The 22,057-nt window shown below is 49.6% G+C and overlaps 1 long non-coding RNA gene across 1 annotated transcript; it reads left to right on the top strand.

Moving 5' to 3' along the window:
- Window positions 1–7,808: 7,808 nt before the first annotated feature.
- Window positions 7,809–16,515, top strand: LOC102899249. Its single transcript, XR_440410.4, has 3 exons — window positions 7,809–8,080; window positions 10,672–10,957; window positions 16,167–16,515. It is a non-coding gene; the product is annotated as an uncharacterized LOC102899249 (long non-coding RNA).
- Window positions 16,516–22,057: the final 5,542 nt, after the last annotated feature.

Raw genomic sequence — 22,057 nt, 5'->3', positions numbered from 1 at the left:
TCCTCAGCCTTCCAACTTTTTGAATGATTCCCGACAAGCCCGGAATATGAATTCGGGGGATTTCGCACGATTTCAGCAGGAGGCGTAGCCCGAGGCTGCAGACTGGCCCGGGATAGCCGGGCCCTGCTCTCTCTCTCTCCTAAAATCCCATTTTTTCTGTCGGACACCTTGCCACTCTTCTCCACAGGGCGTGGGCCAGAGGAGCAGTGAGGGGGTCCCCGATGGATTCTCGAAAAGCCGGGGCCGCCATTGAAGGAACTCTCAGAGCCAGGCCCCTTGGGGTCATGTTCACCTGAGGGTCTACTGAGGTCCGCCCTGGTCTAGATCCAGGGGACCTGCCTAGTGCTGGGGGATATGTTCCATCCCAACCCCTGGAACTGACGAATATCAACTCACATGGCCAAAGGTGGGATTAAATGAAAGATGTTGAGAGGAGTGCTTATCCTGGATTATCTGGGGGGGGGGAAGGGGGTCCGGAAGATAATCCCAAGGATCCTTATGCAGCGCCCTGCCTCGAGAGACAGCCAGAGGGCTGCAGGGACAGACACACAGGAGAAGAGGAGACGGCAAGAGGGGGGAGGATGTGCCCACGAGCCAGGGGATGCCAGGAGCCACCAGAAGCTGGACGATGGACAGATTCTGCCCTAGAGCCTGCAGAGGGAGAGAGAGGCTAACACCCGGATCTCACACTCCCCTCCCCCCCCGCCCCAGGATTGTGAGACAATAATACACTTTGGCTGTTGCAAGCCAGCCAGTCCGGGTAATCTGCTAAGAAGCTCTACAGAGGGTGACGGAGGCGGGTTACCACGGCCTTTCCAGCAGCCACAGAGCGGGTCCCATGGCCACTTTTGTTGATGGCCACCACGGCTGAAACAAATGGCCCCAAGTGTAGTGGCTTACAGCAACGCCAACTTTTCTTAACAGTTCTGGAGGTCAGGCTCGGCATGAGCCGTACGGGGCTAAAATCAAAGAGTCAGCAGGGCCGGGTACCTTCTGGAGGCTGCCTGTCTCTAGAGGCACGGCCACACATCACTCCCGCCCTGTGCTCTGTCATCACATCTCTCTCGGCCTCTGACCCTCCCGTGTCCCTCTTATAAGGACTCTTGTGTTTCCATCATGTGCCCACACAGATAATCCTTATTAAGATCCCTGATTTACCTTCCGTGTAAGGTAACTTATTCACGGGTCCTGAGGATTAGGGCGTGGGCACCTTTGGGGCACCGTCACTTGGCCTTGCTCTGAGATCCTGGGGGACAACACTTGAGCTGCCCTTTTGCTGATACAAACATTCCTAGCTCCTAGGTATTAGGGTTCCGTTGCAGAAAGCAGAATGTACCCGAGCTGGTTTAAGCAGAAGGAAGTAAACCTCAAGGCAGCACATGGCCTTGAATATCTGGAAGGACTTCGGGAACAGACTGGAGACTGAGCATCCAGAGCGGGCTCCTAGGGCCACACCGTGGCATGGAGGTCCTTCCTGATTATTGAAAGCCACCGAGAGCCGTCCTTCCCCAGGACCCGGTGGTCACCATCCACGAGAGCAGGCTGGACACCCCCCTGGTCCTCCTGCCCGCTCACCCCTCTGTGTCACTCCTCCTTGACCTGGTCTCCAGGTCAGCTCTTGCCCTAGTGTCTATCTGGGTGGGGCATACATGTGGAACCCTGGCCGCGAGGGGAGACGGGGGCTCCTTTCAGCTTTCCAGCCCCTGCGGTCCGGGAAGACACATGGAAGGCAGTTGGGGCCAGCTTAGTAAGACATCTGCCACCGGGTCCCCCAAGACTCCGCAGTGTTGGCTATTCAGAGTCCCTTCTTATCTCCCAGTCAATGCAATAACTGTCAGCCTTCTGGAACTTTCTAGGCTTTAGAACCATTGCCCACGGACTTTGGAAATGTCTGGAAAGCTGGGCTCAGGCTGCCAACTTGCCCAGAAAGAAGACCAACCCCACCCCCAGGCCCAGACACCTGTCCCTCCCCAACCCGCGCCCCCCACTGCCCATTGTTTCATGGCTTTGTTGTTACGTGTGTGCATTTAAGACGCCAAGTTCCTGAAAAGCAAGAATCATACACTCTCATTTTGATTCCTTTCTTCCCTCGGCTGCCCTTTATGAACTGGACGTAAATTCTAACCGAGCTGGAGGGTCACCGTCCCCCAGAAAAAGCCCTGCCGGGTCTGTCCCTTATTCTCCCTTCCAGCTCTGCCTCCTTCGGGGCTCCGCACAGACTCTCTGTTCTCTTGGAAACAGTCCCTTCACTCTGGCCAAGAGCTGTGTTTCCACAGCCCGTGAACATTCTCTGTGGCTGTTGACAGTGTGTGATGCTTTCAGTTTCCTATCTGCGATGACTCCCACCCCAGCTCTCCCTGCTGTGGGTCCTGTGGGGCAGGGACGGCTCCCGTCCGTCTTTGCGATGCTCCGGAGACAGGCACAGGGCCAGTTCAGAAACTCCCGTAAGTGCTTCCTGAGTCAGTCCCTTTCTCCGTTTAGAAATTAGGGGAGGGATATGATAACAGATCAAGTGACAGGAATGTCTGGAGAGCCTACCATGAATGAAAAAAAGATGTCTACCAGGAGGCCAGAGATGGCTTATGAAAGGTGACAACTTGGCCATGTTAGGTACTTTTTCTGCTTATGCAATGTTGGCATGCCTCCTGAGCCATATGCCTGGAAGGCTTGCACGGATGGAATGGTGGCCAGGACGCGTCTGGCCTGGGGACGAGTCTGCCTTCCAGGCGTCTCTCTCCAGATGGGGCACAGCGGCTAACTAATGTCTCTGTTCCTTTCTTTCTTTCTTTTTTAAAATATAACTTATTGTCAAGGTAGCTAACATACAGTGCATAGAGTGTGCTCTTGGCTTCAGGAGTGGGTACCCGTGATTCATCACTGACATACAACACCCAGGGCTCATCCCGACAAGTGCCCTCCTCAATGCCCATCACCCACTTTCCCTGCCCCTCCGCCATCAACCCTCAGTTTGTTCTCTGTGTTTAAGAGTCTCTTTGGGTTTGCCTCCCTCTACAACCCAGCAATAGCACGGCTAGGAATTTACCCAAGGGCTCCAGGAGTGCTGATGCACAGGGCACGTGCACCCCAATGTTTCTAGCAGCACTTTCAACAATAGCCAAATGATGGAAAGAGCCTACATGGCCATCAACTGACGAATGGATAAAGATGTGGTTTACATATACAATGGAATACTACTTGGCAATGAGAAAGAATGAAATCCTGCCATTTGCAGCAACATGGATGGAACTGGGGGGTATTAGGCTGAGTGAAATAAGTCAGGCAGAGAAAGACAGATATCATATGTTCTCATTCATACGTGGAATTTGAGAAACTTAACAGAAGACCATGGGGAAAGGGAAGGGGAAAAAAGAGTCCCTTTCTTACTCCAGTTGGGAAATTAGGGCTCAGATAATTAACTTCTGGTGCCTCTTAGACCCGTCAGACGAGGGGTCGTGTGAGCAGACTGAGTTTGCTTTTCCTGGTCTGGCATGTTCAGAAAACCTCTATTGCTGGCCAACTTGGCAGGTGCTCTGGAACAGAAGCGCTGGCTGCTAAGTGACAAATAGAACCTTCTATGGGTATGGTGTTGCCAACTGGCTCCCTTCCTGGCCGGTCCTCCCAGGGAGCACGTCTGTCCTCTGGGGCGAGATCTGGGGAGGGCTCCGGTGGTGAGAATGCCCCTAGGGCAGAACGGAAAGGATCGAGACTGTTCTGTATGTGACATTTCCTATTCCTCTTGTCACCTTTCCTGGAGTCCTCTAGGGTTAGAGGCTACAACGGACGTATCCAGTCCAGTGGGTCATGGGAAGTGGTTACACTGGGAAGGATGCCCCATGTCATTCACATGACCCACTCTGAGCATGCTAGGGGAGACCTGAGCCAGCTGTCCACGCTTTCTTTGTTGTCACCATTGCTGGTACCCAGCATGACCCACAGGTGACTGCTACCTCCCACTGTGGGGTCATCAGGACTCTAAACAGGTGAGTCACCCTTGTCCACCTTGAATAGTCAAAGGGACTGACTGGTGTACTGGAAACTCAGTCCTGGCCTCCGTGCAAGGCAGAATAATGGTCCCCAAAGTTGTCCACACCCTAATCCCTGGAACCTGTGAATATGTTACCTTTTACTGGATGGAGCATTTTGCATGCCTGGGGGAGCCCAGGTCACAAAGGAAGTAGGAGAGGTTGAGAGGTGACCACAGAAGCAGAGGCCAGAGTGACGTGCATCATGGTGCAGGCAATGGACTCAGCCTCTAGAAGCTGGAAAAGGCAAGAAAGCAGATTGTCCCCTTGATCTTCTAAAAGGAATGCAGTCCTGATAGCACTTTGATTTTGGGCCAGCGAGAGCCATGTGAGGATTCTGACATCCAGAACTACAAGGTGATAAATTGTGTTGATTTAAGCCACCGAGTTTGTGGTAATTTGTTACAGCAGCGATAGGAAACTAATACGGCCATGCTGGGAGGTCGCTGCCCTCTGCCAGCAGGGCAGCTGAGGGTCGACCGCCTCAGGCTGGCAGCCGTCCTGTTTTTATCTACTCTTGAGGGCTGAAGAACAAGGGAGTGGTGGTGACACGATGGGCTCTCCTGTTGCCACCTTATGTTCTGAAGGAGGAGGCGCTGGGCTTTGAAAACCCCAGGACACAGGGAAGACATCCATTTGTGGCAACACCCTGCCACCCAATATGGCGGAGAGATTCTACCCCAAGTCGGTGTCCCCCCTGCCGTGTGCCCTGCCACGAGCCGCCCAGACTCTTCCTTTGTTCTCTGCTCCCACCTGCCCCCTGGGAACGTCTCTTGGTTACAGTGCTTTCCTCAGCTGCGTCCGCCCCGCTCCCGTCCGTGGAACTTCAGCTTCGGGTGACTCAGATGCAGATCTGGTTCCACACCCGCCACGGTGGCTCCTGAAGGACAGGGGAAGAGCTTGCTGTGGTGTGCCCTCCAGGGCCACACTTGGACCATCACTCCGATGCACGGTGGCTTTGCGACCCTCCTTCCTGCCACTCACGTTCACGTCCACATCTTTGCGTAATCTCATGTCACGTTCCAGGGTCAACTTCTCTTCGCTCTTGTACCAGTCCCTGAACACCGTCATTCTTGCTGTCTTGTGGGGCAATTCTGTGGGCATTCTGCATCATAATCCCTGCAGCCCGTGTCTTCCGAGGCTAGTTCTCTTATACCCCGTTCCTCCAGCCCTAGTAGAGTCCAGAAAACTGCCCACCTCCCCCGTCTCCTTTACAGCTATGCCACCATCTGATTTCCCCTGCCACTTTCTATGCCTGCCCCAGGATTAGCTATGGACGGGATATATCAGGCTAGCCCAGTCCAAAGCAAAACCACATCACTCATTTTAACAGAGAAAGTCTTACACGAAGAATTGCTCATTAGTTACTAAAGAACCAAAAAGGCCAGAATAAAATACACAGGCCATTTAAATTTTTTTTCATGTTTACTTATTTATTTTGAGAGAGAGAGCGAGCATGCGAGCACGTGACGGGGGAAGGGGCAGAGGAGAGGGAGAGAGAATCCCAACAGGGTCCACGCTGTTAGCACACAGCCAGATGCAGGGCTGTATTCCACACCCCCGGATCATGACCGGAGCCCAAACCAAGAGTCAGACGCTCACCCAGGAGCCCCCAAGATACGCAGATCTTAAGAAGAGGCAACTAGCATCCTTCAGGCTAGGGGGACCGAGGAAAGAAGTGGTCATTGTCTCTGAGTTAAAGCAGATTTCTGTGAAGGGGGCACTGCTCGACTGAGGCCAGAGTCTCTGAACTTGGAGGAGGGTCTGGGATGCTGGAGCCCAGACTTCGGGGGAGGGGACCCTGGCCAGTTGGTGCTGGCATCACTGAGTCTGCTTCTGCAAGCAAGGGCTGGACCAATCGCCCGGTGGGTTCGGTTGCTTCTCCCAGAACACGCCGTGGCCACCGGGGAGGAACCGGAATTACTACATACTTTCTCCGAGGATTGTCGGATTTAGCAAATAAAAATGCAGAACGCCCAGTTACACTTCAATCACAGATCAACGGCGGATACTTTTTTGGTATATCTCATGCAAGACTGGGCACATGCTTATACTAAACACATACCTGTTATTGAGCTGAAATTCTCGCCGGGTGCCCCGTATCTTACTGGTCAACCGTCCTCGCTCCTGCAGCACTCCCCCAGCCTCCCTCCTGCACCCCTACTGCCAGACCATGGCAGTAGGCAGCCGTGAGCAGAGCAGGAAACACGGTCCTCAGAGGGCTGCTGCAGCATCCTGAGGACAATCACAGAGCTTCACGACTGGCATGGCGAGGTATTGTCACCTCAGCTCCTGCCTCCTGCAAAGTCTCTTGGACACTTATCTGACTGCTTGTAGCCATAGGCCAACTGTTGCTTGTGTGGACAGTTAACACTGGGAAAGTCTAAAGATGGCAGAAATCGGAAGCTACAAATGACACACACAGACCCGCCTTCTTCCTGTGCCTTGGGACACGGGCTAGGCCCTCGCTCTCCCGTGACTTTGCTTCCTCGGCTCTTTCTGCCTTGGCCTTGAGGAGCCATGAGCAGAACGGGATGAGGGAAAGCGTAGGATGATCTGGGAGCCCAGACACACGTGCGGAAGTGCCCGCGCCCTTGGTGAAATGGCAGCAACATCTCCACTTTTCTTTTCTTTTCTGTCCTGGAAAAAAAAAAAAAAAAAAAAAAAAATATATATATATATATATATATATATATATATATATATGACTTTTTCTTGTTCTCTGTCACAGAATGAGTAACATTCTGTAAACAAACATGGACAGACAGGCACCTTAACTTACGCGGCTGATTTCACAGCTCTTGGCGGGTCTCTGGCTTTTCCAACAGCTACGAGAGGTCCCCCGGGATGCTGTTGGAGGAAAGTCAAGATGTGCTGGGTCACTTGCCTCGGTGGCTCCATTAATCCCCTTCCCCTCCAGGGTCCCTCCTTCAGTACCTTTGTGTTCAAGGGTCTGCTCACCTGACATCCATCCACCCGCTTTGACCATCTTACGTTTCATTTCAACGCCAGCCCCATCCCTACTCTTCCAAAAGGAAAACACACTCTCGCCCAAACAGATAAGCTTGTTTTATTGAGAAGTGCATACTTAGGGGAGTACAGTCGTCCCTTAACAACAGCTGAATGTGAGTAAGCCCTTGAATGGCCAGATAATTCTCCCGGAGATCTTATCGATGTACTTTTCGTTTTCCAAAATGGAAGCAGCTTCTCTGTTTCTGGTTTTATGTGCGTCCTGTAGAAAGTTCAAGAAAAAAAATATATATACAGATTAAATTACAGCTATGGCAACAGATCACCCCAGCGAAAGTCACAATTTAAAGTTGGGAATACACAAAAAAGAGGTGAGAGTGGGAGAGAGCCAAAGCATAAGAGACTCTTAAAAACTGAGAACAAACTGAGGGTTGACGGGGGGTGGGAGGGAGGGGAGGGTGGGTGATGGGTATTGAGGAGGGCACCTTTTGGGATGAGCACTGGGTGTTGTATGGAAACCAATCTGACAATAAATTTCATATATTGAAAAAAAAAAAGATTTAAAAGAAAATAAAGTTGGGAATACCGTTTTCCAGATTACCAAGCACATTTACACAGCACCCCGCACATTCCTTCTGTTGTGATTTTATTTAAAAAAAAAATAGCGTATTACTCATGTTAGCTAAGTTTTACTGCGGCAATAAATTAACTCTGGATTCTCAGTGGCTTAATAAAACAAAGATTTATTCCTCATGCTTTTCCAACACAGATTGGCAGCGGCTCTGCTCTGCTCAGCCATTCTCGGAGCCAAGCTACCGGAGACTCTTGTCTTGTGACCACACTGTCTGGACCGCGTGGCCTTCTCGGTTGCTGCGGGAGGGGGTAAAGGGACTGGACAGTCAGGCATTGGCGTTTTCCTGCCTCGGCCCAGAAATGAAACAAGTCACTCCTGTACGTGTTTTGTTGGCCAGAACTAGTCCTATGATTCCACTTAACTTCAATGAAACTGAAAAGTATGACTTTCCACACGCCCAGAAGAGGAGGAAGGCCACATACTGGTGAATGCTGGCGATGTCCCCCACTCATGGGTTCGTACTATACGTATTAATTTATAATCTACTGTTTTCAGCCAACGGTTTGTCACGGGCATCTTTCCACGGGTCCTTGTCATTGTTAGTGACTGCACAGTATGTTATGGTGAGATTACATCTCTCTTATTGCCATGACCCCGTATTAATGGTTGACTATTAGGTTGGTTTTAATTTTTCCCTAGTAAAAACAATGTTGGAAGGAACATTCTTCTACAGTCTGTGTGCATTTGCTGGGTTCTGTTGCCAGGCTGAACTCTCCAAAACGAAAGTTCCTGGTCAAGAAATATGCACATTTTAAGATGATTTGCTACATCTTGACCGAGAGTTTTTCAGAAAAGATGAATCCATTAAGTCCGGAGAATAATGATCAAAGTGCTGATGTCCCCAGATTGTTTCCAGGGCTAGAGAGTAAAATTCTCTGCTAATACAATCAACCAAAATGGTATTTGATTTGAAATATGCTATTTCTTTGCTGCGAGTGAGAACAACATTGTTTTCATGCATTTGTCAGGGCTTCGCGTAACTTCTTCGGTGAATTACCCCATTACCCTCTTAATCTTGTGAGTCTCTTTTTGCTTATTAATTATTGGGAGCTCTTTACATATTCATTAGATTATCAACCTTTGAGAAAACACATTACAAATATTTTCTCAACATTTTCTTTTTGTCTTGTAACTTTTTATGGGATTTAAAACTTATAAACACTTATTACACAATCTTTCTCTCCATCCCCCCGATTTGAAATGCTTCTCATCTGTGCACTGGAGGTTTGCATATATTCTGGACCAAGTGTGTGTTTTCTGTTGCCAGCCTCACACTGTTGCTTTCTATTATAATGCGGTTTAAAATCGACCAGGGAACATTCCTCTTTCTTACTCTTCCTTTTCAAAAACGTCTCGACTATTCTAGTGCATTTACTCTTTCAGATCAATGCTTCTTAAAATTTCTGGTTTCAAGACTCCTTTGCATTTTTGAACCTTCGTGAAGACTTCAAGGAAATCTTGCTTTATGTGTGTTCTACCTACTGATATTAGAAATTACTACTGAGAACTGTTTGAAATATTTCGTTGCCAAATCATTGAAAAATAAACGCCATGTAACTATTACATGTTAACACGAATGATACATTTTCTATAAAAAAGGGCTCCATTTTCCAAAATGAATTATTGAAAAGGAGAGAGGTATTGTTTCACATTTTTGCAAGCCTCAATCGGTCTCTCTCTCTCTGTCTCTCTCTCTTTTCCCTCTTTGGTGGTATAGCCCTGATTACACAGTGGGGTCAGGGGGAAAGGGTACAGGACTCATGTGATCCACTTGGGTACATCCTGGTGCTACCTTGACCAGCTGTGACTGTGGACAAATACGGGCAGCCACCCCGTCTGAGAAGTGTGATTATCGAGGGCTCAGACTTCTCAGGAGCAGGGGGTTGGGTCACCGCACTAGACAAGTCATGGAGACCAACGGAGGTGATATCTGAGGGCAGAGTCTCCTAAGAAGTGAGAGAACAAGTGTTAGGGCCTCGATCCCACGACCCTGGGATCATGACCTGAGCCGAAATCAAGAGTCGGATGCTCAACTGAGCCACCCAGGCGCCCCTAGAATTTGTGTGTTTGTTTGTTTTTTTAAATCAAATTCTAAAAGTTAATTCTGCTGTAAATTTGGATGGAATGGACTTAACTGGGCAGAGAATTAATTACTGGCTGAGGCTTTATATCTTAAATTTCTTTTATGTCCTTTCGCAAATTTTCATAATGTTTTCTATGACATGTTCTCACGTTTTGTTAAGTGTATTACGAGGTATTTTATATTTTTGTTATGTCTCAAGACTCTTCTCTCACTTTTTCAAAGAAATTCTCTTTAGGTGAGCTTATCCATTGCCACAGCCTCAGTTAAAATTAAAAAATATATATATATTTATATATATGTATATGTATGTTTATATTTATGTATATATAAAATATATATATATATTTATATATGTATATTTATATTTATGTATATATAAAAAATATATATATGTCCATATATATATATATATATATATATATATATTTGGATGATTCCAAAACCTGTGTCTCTCTATGCCTGATCATTTCCTGAGCTTCACACACATATATCTGACCCTCTGTTTAATTTTTTTCTCATAATAAAGAATTCTAATATTACAGGAAAGAGCACATTCATCTCAGGTAAAGCAGAAGACTGACTCTGGCAAAATCCATTGGTTTTCATGAGAACGTGATTTCCACTAAGTGGTCCCCAACACGTTCTGCACCGCCTACAGGATAAAGCCAAGCTCTTTGCTGTGACCCTTGAGACCCCTTCGCCTACCAGCCCCTCCCTGGCTCCTCTCCTGGACAGCCAGAGCCCAAGACATGTCAAACTTCCAGACCACGCCAGCCCGTCCTCCGTGTTTTTTCTCCTCAGCTCAAATACTGTCCAATCTTCAACTCTTTCTCAGCAACCCCCAAGCTCCAGGCAGAGTTGGTTGTCATTGTTTCTGAGGTACAGGGTCCCTTGGTACGCACCTGTCAGAACAAGTATCTCACTGCGTTGCACTCAGCTTATGTGTCTGTCCATTTTTCTAGACTGCAAGCTCTTTGGGGCCATGCTCATTGTTGTGATTCTCTCACTAACCCTGGTATCCGGCACACAGTGGACCCCAACTGTTGAATTGATCACTGAGTGAATGAATGAATGAATCAATCAATGAAACAGCATTTGCATGCTGAACTTTCAAACTGAACCTATAGAGTGATGGGAAATATCACACACATGAATGGGAAAAAAATGGCCTCAGGCGTCCAGGTTTCATCGAACATCTCATGCAGTTTGACTTGGACTGATTACAACTTTGGAGAACGCAGAGCCAAGGTGAGCTTTAGAAAACCACGGGCCGTAACTAAGGCAGCGGATGACCTCTCTTGGGTGGGTGGGTGGCAAGCGAGCATCCCTGTCCTCAGCCTGCTGTGCACCAAAAAGTGCCATCAGAGCAGCCCAGGGATGGCGTTAGCCTCTTCAAACTTTCAAGAAGGCAGCTCCCAGCGATCAGATTTTAACAGGCGATGAATCTCTGGATGGTGTTTGTGCCGCACTGAGTGTGTTGCAGTAAGAAGCTCTATAGGATCCTATAGGATCAGACCGGCTGCTTGTGTTATGTTCCGATTGGAAACCCAGTCACAGGGAGGCCTTAACGTGGCTCCCCATCCTGGGAAAGACCTTCCCTTTCCCCAGGGCCGTGCTCACCATGATCCTGTGCAGCTGCCTCTGCCGGGAACGTATGGCCCAGGATTTCCCCCTTCGCTTCCTGCCCCTTGACTCCTTCTGTGCTCTGGTGCTGACCCGCAATCTTTCCTGGAGTTGTATCACATCAAGGTCAACCTCGGCTCTCCCTTGGTCAGAAGCTCCGGGCTTTTCTGCGTCTGAACTCTGGCAGCGAAGCACCACCCAGTGGGGGTTACGTTTTCAGGGGCTGAGAGGTGGCTTCAGTGGGGAAGCCCCATGGAGCCCACGGAAAAGTAAGCATGCAGAGCAGGGGGAAGAGAGGTAGACAACAGGGGCCGTGTGGGAGCAGGAGGTGCATCCAGTAAGGAGGCCAGGAACATGTGGAGTCTGGATGTTCTGGGACTGTGTTCAGAGACGGAATTTGGAAAGGGACACATTTTAGAATGCATGTTCAGGGGTTGAGCTTAGGAACCCAACAAATAAAAATTAAATCGAGGGGCACCTGGGTGGCTCAGTCAGTTGGGTGTCCGACTTCGGCTCTGGTCACGATCTCACGGCTCATGGGTTCGAGCCCCACGTCGGGCTCTGTGCCGACAGCTCAGAGCCTGGAGCCTGCTTCGGATTCTGGGTCTCCCTCTCTCTGTGTTCTTCCCCTGCTCACACTCTGTCTCTCAAAAGTAAATAAAGATGAAAAAAATAACCTTAAAAAAAATCAAATCGAATCTGGACGAGACACGTGGGATAACCTTAGGTAGGAAACGTAGGCCACAGAGTCGCTGGGATTTTAAGGCCCAAATTCCCGAGGTACACCTCTTTGCTCTCTCCCTCTGTCTCTTCCTTCTTTCCTTATTTGCACAGCGACTGAGGCCCGCTGTGTGCCACACGCTGGTCTGTGCAAGACGGGCCATGCAGCTCAGCACTAGTCCTGCCACCCAGGCCTGTCAAAGTGCCTGCATTTTATGTCTGTGAAGCTCCCAGACTCTCTGAGGTTGGACATTTTTTTCAGTGCCTTGGGAAAGGAAACACGTAAGGCTCGCCAACTTCTTCACCAGGTATCTGTGCAGAGCCTGAAGGTTACTGCTGTTATAGGCAGTATGGCGACCGTGGAGATGTCCCGCTTGATACTCTGTTAGTGTTTTATGACTGCTGTAGCAAATTAACACAAACTTGGCAGCTTAAAGCCACACAAACTTATTATCTTACGGTTCTGAGTATCAGAAGACTAAAAAAGGTATACAGGGCTGGGTTCTTTCTGGAGGCTGTGGAAATGGAGAGAATCTATTTCCTTGTTTTTCCCAGTTTCTAGAAGCCACCTGCTTTCTTTGGCTCATGGCCCCTTCTTTCATTCCAAAGGCAGCAGCATCATAGCATCCTAATCTCTCTCTCACTCTCTCTCTCTCTCTCTGACCTCTGCTTGCATCATCACGTCCTCTCTGGCTCTGACCTTCCTGTCTCCCTCTCATAAGGACCCTTGTGATTACCCAAGACCCACTTGGACAATCCGAGATAATGTCCCCATCTCGAGATCCTTAACTTAGATTTGCAAAGTCTCTTTCAGCATGGAGGAAAGCATATTCCCTGGGGATTAGGACGTGTACAGCTGTGGGGGCAGACGGGAGAGCATTATTCCCCCCTCCAAGACAGGACCTGGCTGGGCGGAGACTTTGTTGGACCTGTATCACTGGCTCAGACTTTCCTGGCCCAGCCCCACTTCTCTCCTAGGGTGACTGTCCTGTGAAGGTGTCACTCCACCTCCCCATTAATGTCTGCTTTCTGGAAGACTGGAAACGTCACAGCTCACGCAGCGTGGACGGCCCTGATGTATGGATAAGCCAACGGAAGCCCACATAGCACGCTCACATTGAAGTTTATCCTTTAATATTGGGTCATTGACGTTGGATGGGGCTGATGTGGTTCCTCTGCGTCCCTTTGCAGATGAATCCTGGGGCGTGTCCAAAGTCTCTCAGCAGAGGAGGAAAGAATGGGGTAGGGCAACCTTCACACCATCTTTGGGGTGCAGAAAAAGGATACCATAAGAACAGAAGATCTCCACCCTTTCCTTAGTCATTATTTTTCATCTGCAAAACTTCTCAGAGGCAAGAGCCCTTACGCAGACTGTGGTTCGCAAACTATGTCTACATCCATTACTCCCTAGTTCCCCTACTCAGCCCCGTACTCTCATCCCCGCTTGACTGACAAGGAAAGTGACAAGTGCACGAGTCCCAGAATTAGCGAGGGTGGAGGCAGGGGCGGGGGGCAGGCAGGCATGCCCTCGCGCGGGTCTCCGAGAGCCTGGAGAGCAGAGAGGAGAGGTCTGATCACGTACATTTCATGGAAGAGAAGCATGAGGCTCAGAGATGCTGAGGGAGCTGTCCCGGGCGCCACGGCTGAGATGCCACGCCAAGGCTAGTGTCCCTGCTGATATATGGTGCTGTCACTTAGACAGCGATGCTGCTAATTATGCACTAATAGCTAGTAATTAATTAGGGAGAATCAGAGCGGGGGCCTGAGAGTTTGGAGAAAAATGGGAATCAGTAAAGAGTAGACCCAGTGCCTTCACTGACTTCGTTTCATGTTTATTTCCCGTTCATGTGCCACTCAGTGTGTCTCATATATTTTTAATGAGAACATTCTACTAATGCCAATGGGATTGACTTTTGAGGGAGCATTAGGAGTGTAAGACATGGTTGCCGTGTGTCATTGACTAAGACCAATTATCCAACCACGTCTCCTCTGACCTTGACACTGGCCAACAAAAAAGAAACAGGACCCTAGCGTGTTTGAGGAACCCATGCCCCAGAATGGAATGTTCCTTCCGAATGGCCTCGCGTGAAGAGTGGGCCACAGAGCCAGCCCGTGTCTGGATGGAACGAGGAGTCGGAGGGGCTGCTTGGCCCCACACACTCCTCCCCTCTCCCCTCTGGGCTCAGCATCCTGCAAGGCTCACAGGGCACGCACAGAGCCTCTGATCGGACTCCAGCTCCGGTGATCTTTGTTCCTCAGTCTCCTTACCTGTATACTGGGTGTAATTCTCATACTTAATTCGTACACTTCCAGTGACAATTGAGTGAGTTAGTAAATGGGAAATGCTTAGAGCACTCCCTGGCATGTAATATGAGCTATTGAAGAGCTGGCTAATAGTATTGTGATTGCTGCTGCTGTTTGTGTCACAACTAGAAGAAGGAACACATTATCAGGTCTCCATCTAGAAGAAGGAAAACATTATCAGATCCAGCAGAAGCATCGTACGGATTCCACATGTGGTGCCTGAGGTGTGTGAGGAAGGCGTCTACTCAGATAATGTTCCAAGACGGGAGCTTATGATGAGGTGTAGAACATCTTCTTCACCAGAATTCTTTGGACCGCCCTCTGTTTGTCCAGAAGCATCAGCGATAACCTCCATCGTGAAGGGTGCCACCCAGCGGGTGCTGGTCTGTTGCCAACCGCCCTCTGTGTTTGCTGGTTCTTTTACCTCTGGGGCATTTGCACCTGTGTGGCGTTGAGCAAAGCTGAGTTGTTGTGGGTGATAAACGCCCGAGGAACTTGAGGTCCCACGGACAAGGGAAAGGTGGCAGTAAGGAGGTGTCACCCAGGGGGGTGAGGGGGGTGGCGAGGTGTCGGAAGGAACAAAAGAGCAACGATAAAACATACAGGTAGTGGGGAGCCCAAGGAAGGCTTTGGACAGAATGCTTTCATGTCTAACGTGGGATTCGGAGTGGTTTGAAGCAGAATTTGGGGCATAACCCCCCTCCTCTGTCCTTTCCGTGAAGCCACTGATACTAAAATTCATTTAGGGAAAATGCTTGCTTTTAATAGTAATCAAAGAGATGCAGGTGAAAGTAACGATCAATAATGTGATCCCATGAAGGACGTAAAAACAGTGGCACGGTCGTGACGAAATAATGACTCCGACACTGCTTGTCCCAAGGTCACGGGGGCACCCCTTCGGGTAATCAGCCATCTATATCAAAGCCATATACACGCGTACGTCCTTGAACTCGATTCTATTTCTGGGGTTTCGTCCCAAGGAAATCATTTAGACGAAAAAAAATTCTGAATTCTGGAAGATCTTGAATGTTAATTGCAGAATTAACTTTAATAGGGAAAAAAGAAAAAGACTAGATCTTAGGAAAACAGTTAAGTAAGGAATTTTATAACCGCTCTATGGAAGCATAGGTGGTCATTAAAATGGTAATTTTTAAAGCAAAGTGGAAAATGCTCATGATAGGACATTAACTATGGAAAAGGCGGACACATCGTTGTATTTATACCTTAATAAGCATGCAAGCTATGTTTGTGCATAACAAGGATTAGACGGGAATACAGACAAATGAAGCCAGTTGATGTGTGGAGGGGTGGCACTGCGTGCCTGGGGGTCACGTTTTTCAGATCCTTTATTCTGGTTCAAGTTTACAGAGCCTGTGTCCCCCGTCCCCAGCAAAGGGCTGGTGTAGCACACAGGGCTCGGGCTCTGGTGGGGCTCGAGAGCCAGGGTGAGGGCTGAGATCAGGCAAACATTCGTGGGACGGGATTAAGATGCTCCTTGGCCTCTGCAGCTGGGCCAGCGTGGTTGCAAAGTTGGGGGGATGGTCAACCCTGCACCATCAGCTTTGAGAATCCAGACAAGGTGAAATACACATGACAATACTCTCAGAGGCAAAGACATGGTTGGGGCCTTTTAGAGGACACCCATCTAATGGGAAGGGCCTGAGCGGGACACAAATCAGGGAGGACTCCATGGTGCTCAGGTCTGAGTTTCCCCAGGTGGGGAAGGGTGGGGGGTGACCCCCTGCCTGGTGGAATTATGGAGGTAAAAGTCGGGTTCCCCTGGCTTCTCTCTGCGTTGTGTCTTTCCCAGGTGAATGGATCCTAGAGTTACCCATGGCGTTGCCACAAGCCCGGAGTCCCTCTACAATAGCTGCAGGTTACCGGGGAGACGACCAGAGGTTCAAGTGGATGGTGCACTCTCCATGCAAAGGGCGGGACCGCTGACATAAAACAAGGTGGGCTCTTCTGGGACAGACACCTGGGGTCAAAGGCCACTAGGCTGAGGACTTCTAATTCCGAGGAAGAATGTCTGGGGAAGGGAGCAAAAGGGTACTCCAGAAACAATGGGATGCCGGTGCGGTTATCTCCTCAGAGTCTTGTTCAAATGTCCAGAGAGCGGTAGCTGCCATACCTCCCAAAGAGCTTTACTCTTTCCTCTCCGTTTCTTCTTCTTTTTTTGTTTATTTATTTTTGTGACAGAGCGGGCATGAGTGGGGGAGGGGCAGGGAGAGAGGGGCACAGAGGATCCGAAGCGGGCTCTGCGCTGACAGCAGAGAGCCCGATGTGGGGCTTGAACTCACGGACCGCTGGATCACGACCTGAGCCGAAGTCGGACGCTCAACTGAGCGCCACCCAGGAGCCCCTTTCCTCCCCTCTTCTTTCACCTCTTCGGAGGACAAAGCTTGCCCTTTAGGCCACTGGCGGTCAATCAGGGGTGATTTTACCCCTAAGGGATATTTGGAAACGTCTGGAAGCGTTTTTGTGTCACAACTGAAAGGGGTGCTACGGGCATCTGGGTTAGGCGGTTGCTGAACATCTTACAACGCCCAGGACAGGACCCCACGGCAGCCCAGAATGTGGGTATTGCCCAGGATGAGAAGCTCTACTCTACACCCATCCTACTTACTGGGGTGCCCACCACTGGCCACCAGTGGCCAAGCTGGTGCCGATGATGGTGGTGGTGGTGGTGGTGAGGCTGGTGTCATCCCAGACTTTTAACGCACATGTAGTTTGCATACATTTAATTCATCAGATCCTTCCATCCCAACAAGGTGGGCAGAGGTTATCATTCCTATTCTGGAGGTGAGACCGGGTAGGTGGACAGAGGGCAATACTTTATCCGAGGTCGCACGGAGAGCGTCAGCATCAAGCAGAACTGGTTTCAAAGCCTTGGTGTCTGGTGCCTTCTAATTGTATCCTTTTTCCACTGCACTGGTTGGATTCTGTGAATATAAAAAGAAGGAAAGCCTCACCACCGCTCTGAAAGCCTGAATTTGTCCCAGGCTTTACGCATTAGTGCTGGAGCCAGGATTCCTCATTCCCAGACTATTATAAACAAACACACCTACAAGACACACAGAGACTTTTAGGGACTGGCGGGGTGTGTGGTCCTATGACTGACACCGTGGTGAAGCTGGGGATTTGGCTGCTTATCTACGTCTCCCGTGTTATCTTAGGTCAGTTAGAAAGCCACATGCCAAGAGCGACACCCGCTAACTTCTCTTTTTCTTGTAGTAGATGCTCCATAGTAACTATTGGTAACTACAAGTTTTATCGACTTTTTCCTCAGAGCTAAGTATGAATTAAGTGTAAGCTTGCTTGGTATTTTCTTTATCCCCACCCGCCTCCCCCCCCCCACTCCCCACCGTCCTAAAAAAGACTCGATTGAGTCCTGGGCATTTGCATGGAATTGATATCCACAAGTTTTCACGACGCCTCACACCCCCAGTTGTGTTTTTCCTGAAAACACCAAGCAGGATGCCCCCAGCCCTCCTCGCGCAGGTGCGTCGCCCTCCCTTCCTTTAAGAGTGTCACCGACAAAGGCTGGAAACCCAACTGCTTAATAACTGGCTGGAATAAAAAGTTGGCATTATAAAACTGGCAGAGCTAGAATCATCAAGAATGGCTTCCAAATAGCTGGCCCAGATGGCCAAGTTAAACCATCCAGCGTTTCAGAGCCAGAGCATAGAGGAGTCTGAGCAGGACACGGTGGTGGGAACAGGCGAAGGCTGGCTCAGTGATTCTGGGGGAGCCGTGGTGCTCGGGGTGTGGAATACTCCTCTGAGGATTGTCTAACAGTGTCTTTTTAAGAAATTGATACAGGGGAGCTTGGGTGGCTCAGTCGGTTGGACGTCCGACTCTTGGTTTCAACTCGGGTGGTGATCTTGGGGTCATGAGATAGAGCCCCATGTTGGGCTCTGTGCTGATTGTGTGGAGCCTGCTTAGGATTCTCTCTCTCTCTCTCTCTCTCTCTCTCTCTCTCTCTCTCTCCCTCTCCCTCTCCTGCACACACGCATGGGCACATGCACTCTCTCTCTCTCTCCGTCTCTCAAAAATTTTAAAAATTGATCTATAATTGACATATGACATTAAGTGAGCTTAAGATATACAAAATGATGGTGCACTGTGATTGCCACTGTAATTAGGCTCCACATTCTTGCCAACACGTGTTATCTTTTGTCTTCTTGACGATAGGCATTGTACCAGGTGTGAGGTGACGTCTCATGGTGGTTTTGATTTGCATTTCCCTGATGTTCGTGATAATGATCATTCGGTGAGCCTGTTGGCCATTTGTACATCTGCTTTGGAGAAATGTCTGTTCAGTCCCTTTGTTTAACGGAATTGTTTGTGTTTTTGTTACTAAGTTGTATGAGTTCTTTATATATTTTGGATATTCACTCTTTTTTAAAGATTTTTTTTAAATGTTTATTTATTTTTGAGAGAGAGAAAGAGATAGAGCACAAACAGAGGAGGGGCAGAGAGAGAGAGGGAAACACAGAATCCAAAAGAGGCTCCAGGCTCTGAGCTGTCAGCACAGAGCCCGATGCGGGGCTCGAACTCCCAGATTGCAAGATCATGACCTGAGCTGAAGTCGGACGCTTAACCAACTGAGCCACTCAGACACCCCTAATGTTTACTTATTTATTTTTGAGAGAGAGAGAGAGAGAGAGAGCACACAGGAGGGGCAGAGAGAGAGGGAGACATAGAATCTGAGGCAGGCTCCAGGCTCTGAGCTGTCAGCACAGAGCCCGACGTGGGGCTCAAACGCATGACCCATGAAATCAGGACCTGGGCTGAAGTTGGACGCTTAACAGACTAAGCCACCTAGTCGCCCCTGGATATTTACCCTTTAAGCACAAGTGACAAAAGCAAAAATCAGCAAGAGAAACTCCATTAAACATAAAGAAACAATCAACAAAATGAAAAGGCAGCATACAGAAGGAGAGAAAATATTTGCAAACCATAGATCTGTGTTGTAGTGTCTTGAATCAGGGTTTGGTTATTCTGTAACAGCTATTTTAATAGGATCATTCTTCACCTTGAAGACATTAAAATGCTACTTTTTTTTTTTTTTAATCACCACTAGCAAGTACTAGGATCTCAGGAGCTAGAGGTGGAGCTGGGATGGGACGAAGGGTGGGTTACCATATGTGTCAGGAACACCTAGTGGAGAAAAGGCTGCCGGGGGCCTTCCTCTTGACATTTTCCCTCTTCTTGGCTTTGCTCTGTCAGCAGCACTCAACCCACCTGCGCTAGAAGCTTCTGCACCTCGCATCTCAAAATGTTACCCCCCTTCTGCCCATAGCGGGATTGACTCTCCTGATTCTGGGTCTACTGAGGAAAGACCCAAGAAGGTAGACCCTAATTAGCTGCATGAGAGGGCCACCCAGCCTCTAGGTCATCAGCTGTGGCCAAGGCGGTGGGTGTGATGATAGGTTGTCCATTCCAGAGTAAAAATAACAACACAGCACTTCCTCCGGGGCTGATAATGTTCCAGACGTTTACTCGTATGAGCTTCTACTCATGACACCGGGACATCATCTGTGACCGAGGTACTCTTCTGATCATCCTTATCCTAGGGATGCACAACAAAGGCACAGAAAGGTTGAGTGACATGTCCAAGGTCACACAGCCAGTAAGGTGCAAAGTTGGAATTAGCATCCAGGCAATTGACCAAAAATGACCCAAAGCTGTGCTTTGAACCACTAGTCCGTAGCTGGTCTTACCGCATGTTGGAGGGGCGAGGGACAGAGCCTGCCCCGAAGGGGGTAGATATCATGAGAAGAAAGGAAATGTAGGTGGGCAGCCTGGAACTTTACATCTCTCAGTGTGACTGGGCAACACACGAGGGTGGTACCTGCTTTGTGTGGTCATGAGATGATCGTGGTCAAGGATGACGTGAGAAAACGCACAGGACAGGCAGGCAGCGTCCCTGGCGGCTGGGACAACCTTGTAAGTATAGTGGTTGTTGCTTCTGCGTCATCCGTACTGGTCCTAATATCCTTGTCTCTTGGTGTTTGAATAACCCCTTTGAAAACCCCGAGCATCCGTGCTAAGAAGAAGCAGAGAGGTGGCTGTGTCCGGGCTCAGGTAGGGGAAGCCGTGTCTGGAGGTGGCGGCCTGAACGCGGGAGCAGAGCCCCCCCCCCCCCCCCCCCCCCCCCCCCCCCCCCCGCCGAGGAGGAGATCACATGCCGGAGGAACATTCGAGCTTTTCGGCAAGGCCACAGCCCCCCCACGTGGAGACTGACTTCTGAGCACGCCAACCTTGGGGACGCCGCGTTTTGTCTTTTGAGGAAGCTGAGACCCCTTAGAAGGTCATAAGGGGGCTTTGCGTGGCCCCACAGCTTGGCTGGGTGTCGGCCCCCGACTGAAGCAGGCCCCAGGGTAGTGGGACGCGATGGATGTGCTTAAATGGGAGAGAGTGAAAGCCTGGGGGCAGGGCACACCTCCCTTCGGAGGAGAAGGGAAGTTGGAACCAGCCCGGAGTCGGCAAGCCTTCCAGACTGCTGCCCAGACTCCCACAGCCGCCCCCCTGCAGCCGCCCTCAGCCCTGCCCAGCACCACCGTCGTCTCTGAGCACACTTCGCCCCACAAGGAGGCTCTGGCCGCTGCATGCCAGAGGGATGGAAGGTAGTTTCGATGCCAGTTGAGGAAAGGAAGTGGGGCGAGGAGTCGAATACTCCTGCCAGAATTCTCCAGAAGATCAAATTTCTGCTCTTTTCTTTTCTTTTCTTTCTTTTCTTTTCTTTTTTTCTTTTCTTTTCTCTCTTCTCTTCTCTTCTCTCTCTTCTCCTCTCCTCTCCTCTCCTCTCCTCTCCTCTCCCCTCCTCTCCTCTTCTCTCTCCTCTTCCTTCCCTTCCCTTCCCTTCCCTTCCCTTCCCTTCCCTTCCCTCTCTTCTCCTCTCCTCCCCTCTCCTCCCCTCCCCTCTCCTCCCTTCCCCTCCCCTCCCTTCCCCTCTCCTCTCCCCTTCTTCCCTTTTCTTTTTTACTTAATAGAGTTGGACTCGCTCCACAGAAACAAGTCATGAAACGGCCACGCTCTCTGCTGTTGAGAAGCAGGGGCTGCGCTTCAACTTTGACGTGAGGTTAACAGAACTTATTCCCGTTGATGGTTCCCCTCCGTAGATCAAAACACAGAAACACAAGCCGCAGCCTCTTCTGACATTTGCCTGTTTTGAGCATGGTGCTCTGCCTAGACTCAGATCTCCATTCCCTCAGGCGACTTCAGGTGGGAGCTCAAAAGATATTAGGGAGAACTCGCTCTTTTTATTTCTAAATGTCTCTTGAGTGATGGGAAAAGAGTGCTCCCTTGGTTCGCATGTTCAGAACCGCCAGCTGGAGGCTCGTGGTTACTGGGGAGGAAACTGGGGAGCTGTGGGTCGATCATCCACCCCTTGATTTCGTTAAACTCCGCCTCCCTTCTCTCATCTCAAGTTTAAGGGCGCTGGCCTCCACCGCCAGGTTTGGGTAAGAAACAGTGAGGTCCTACCCACTGGAAAACAACGCTTTGATTTGTGATAGGCTTTTCTTGATCTGACTGGGGGGCTTATAAACATCGATTAAGCAGCTACGTGTGCTAGGGCAAGTGGAGATGAATCTGATTCAGTCCCGGCCCTCCGGGAACCCACATTCCCGGGGACAAACAGCTAGCTGGTTAATGACAGTGCTGCTTTATAAACGCCTCACACTCGTGGGACGT

This window comes from Felis catus, chromosome B3 (genome assembly GCF_018350175.1).
Source record: "Felis catus isolate Fca126 chromosome B3, F.catus_Fca126_mat1.0, whole genome shotgun sequence".
NCBI classification, from domain to species: domain Eukaryota; kingdom Metazoa; phylum Chordata; class Mammalia; order Carnivora; family Felidae; genus Felis; species Felis catus.
Note: the sequence above shows the minus strand (reverse complement) of the source record. Positions and strands in the feature narration are given on the sequence as shown.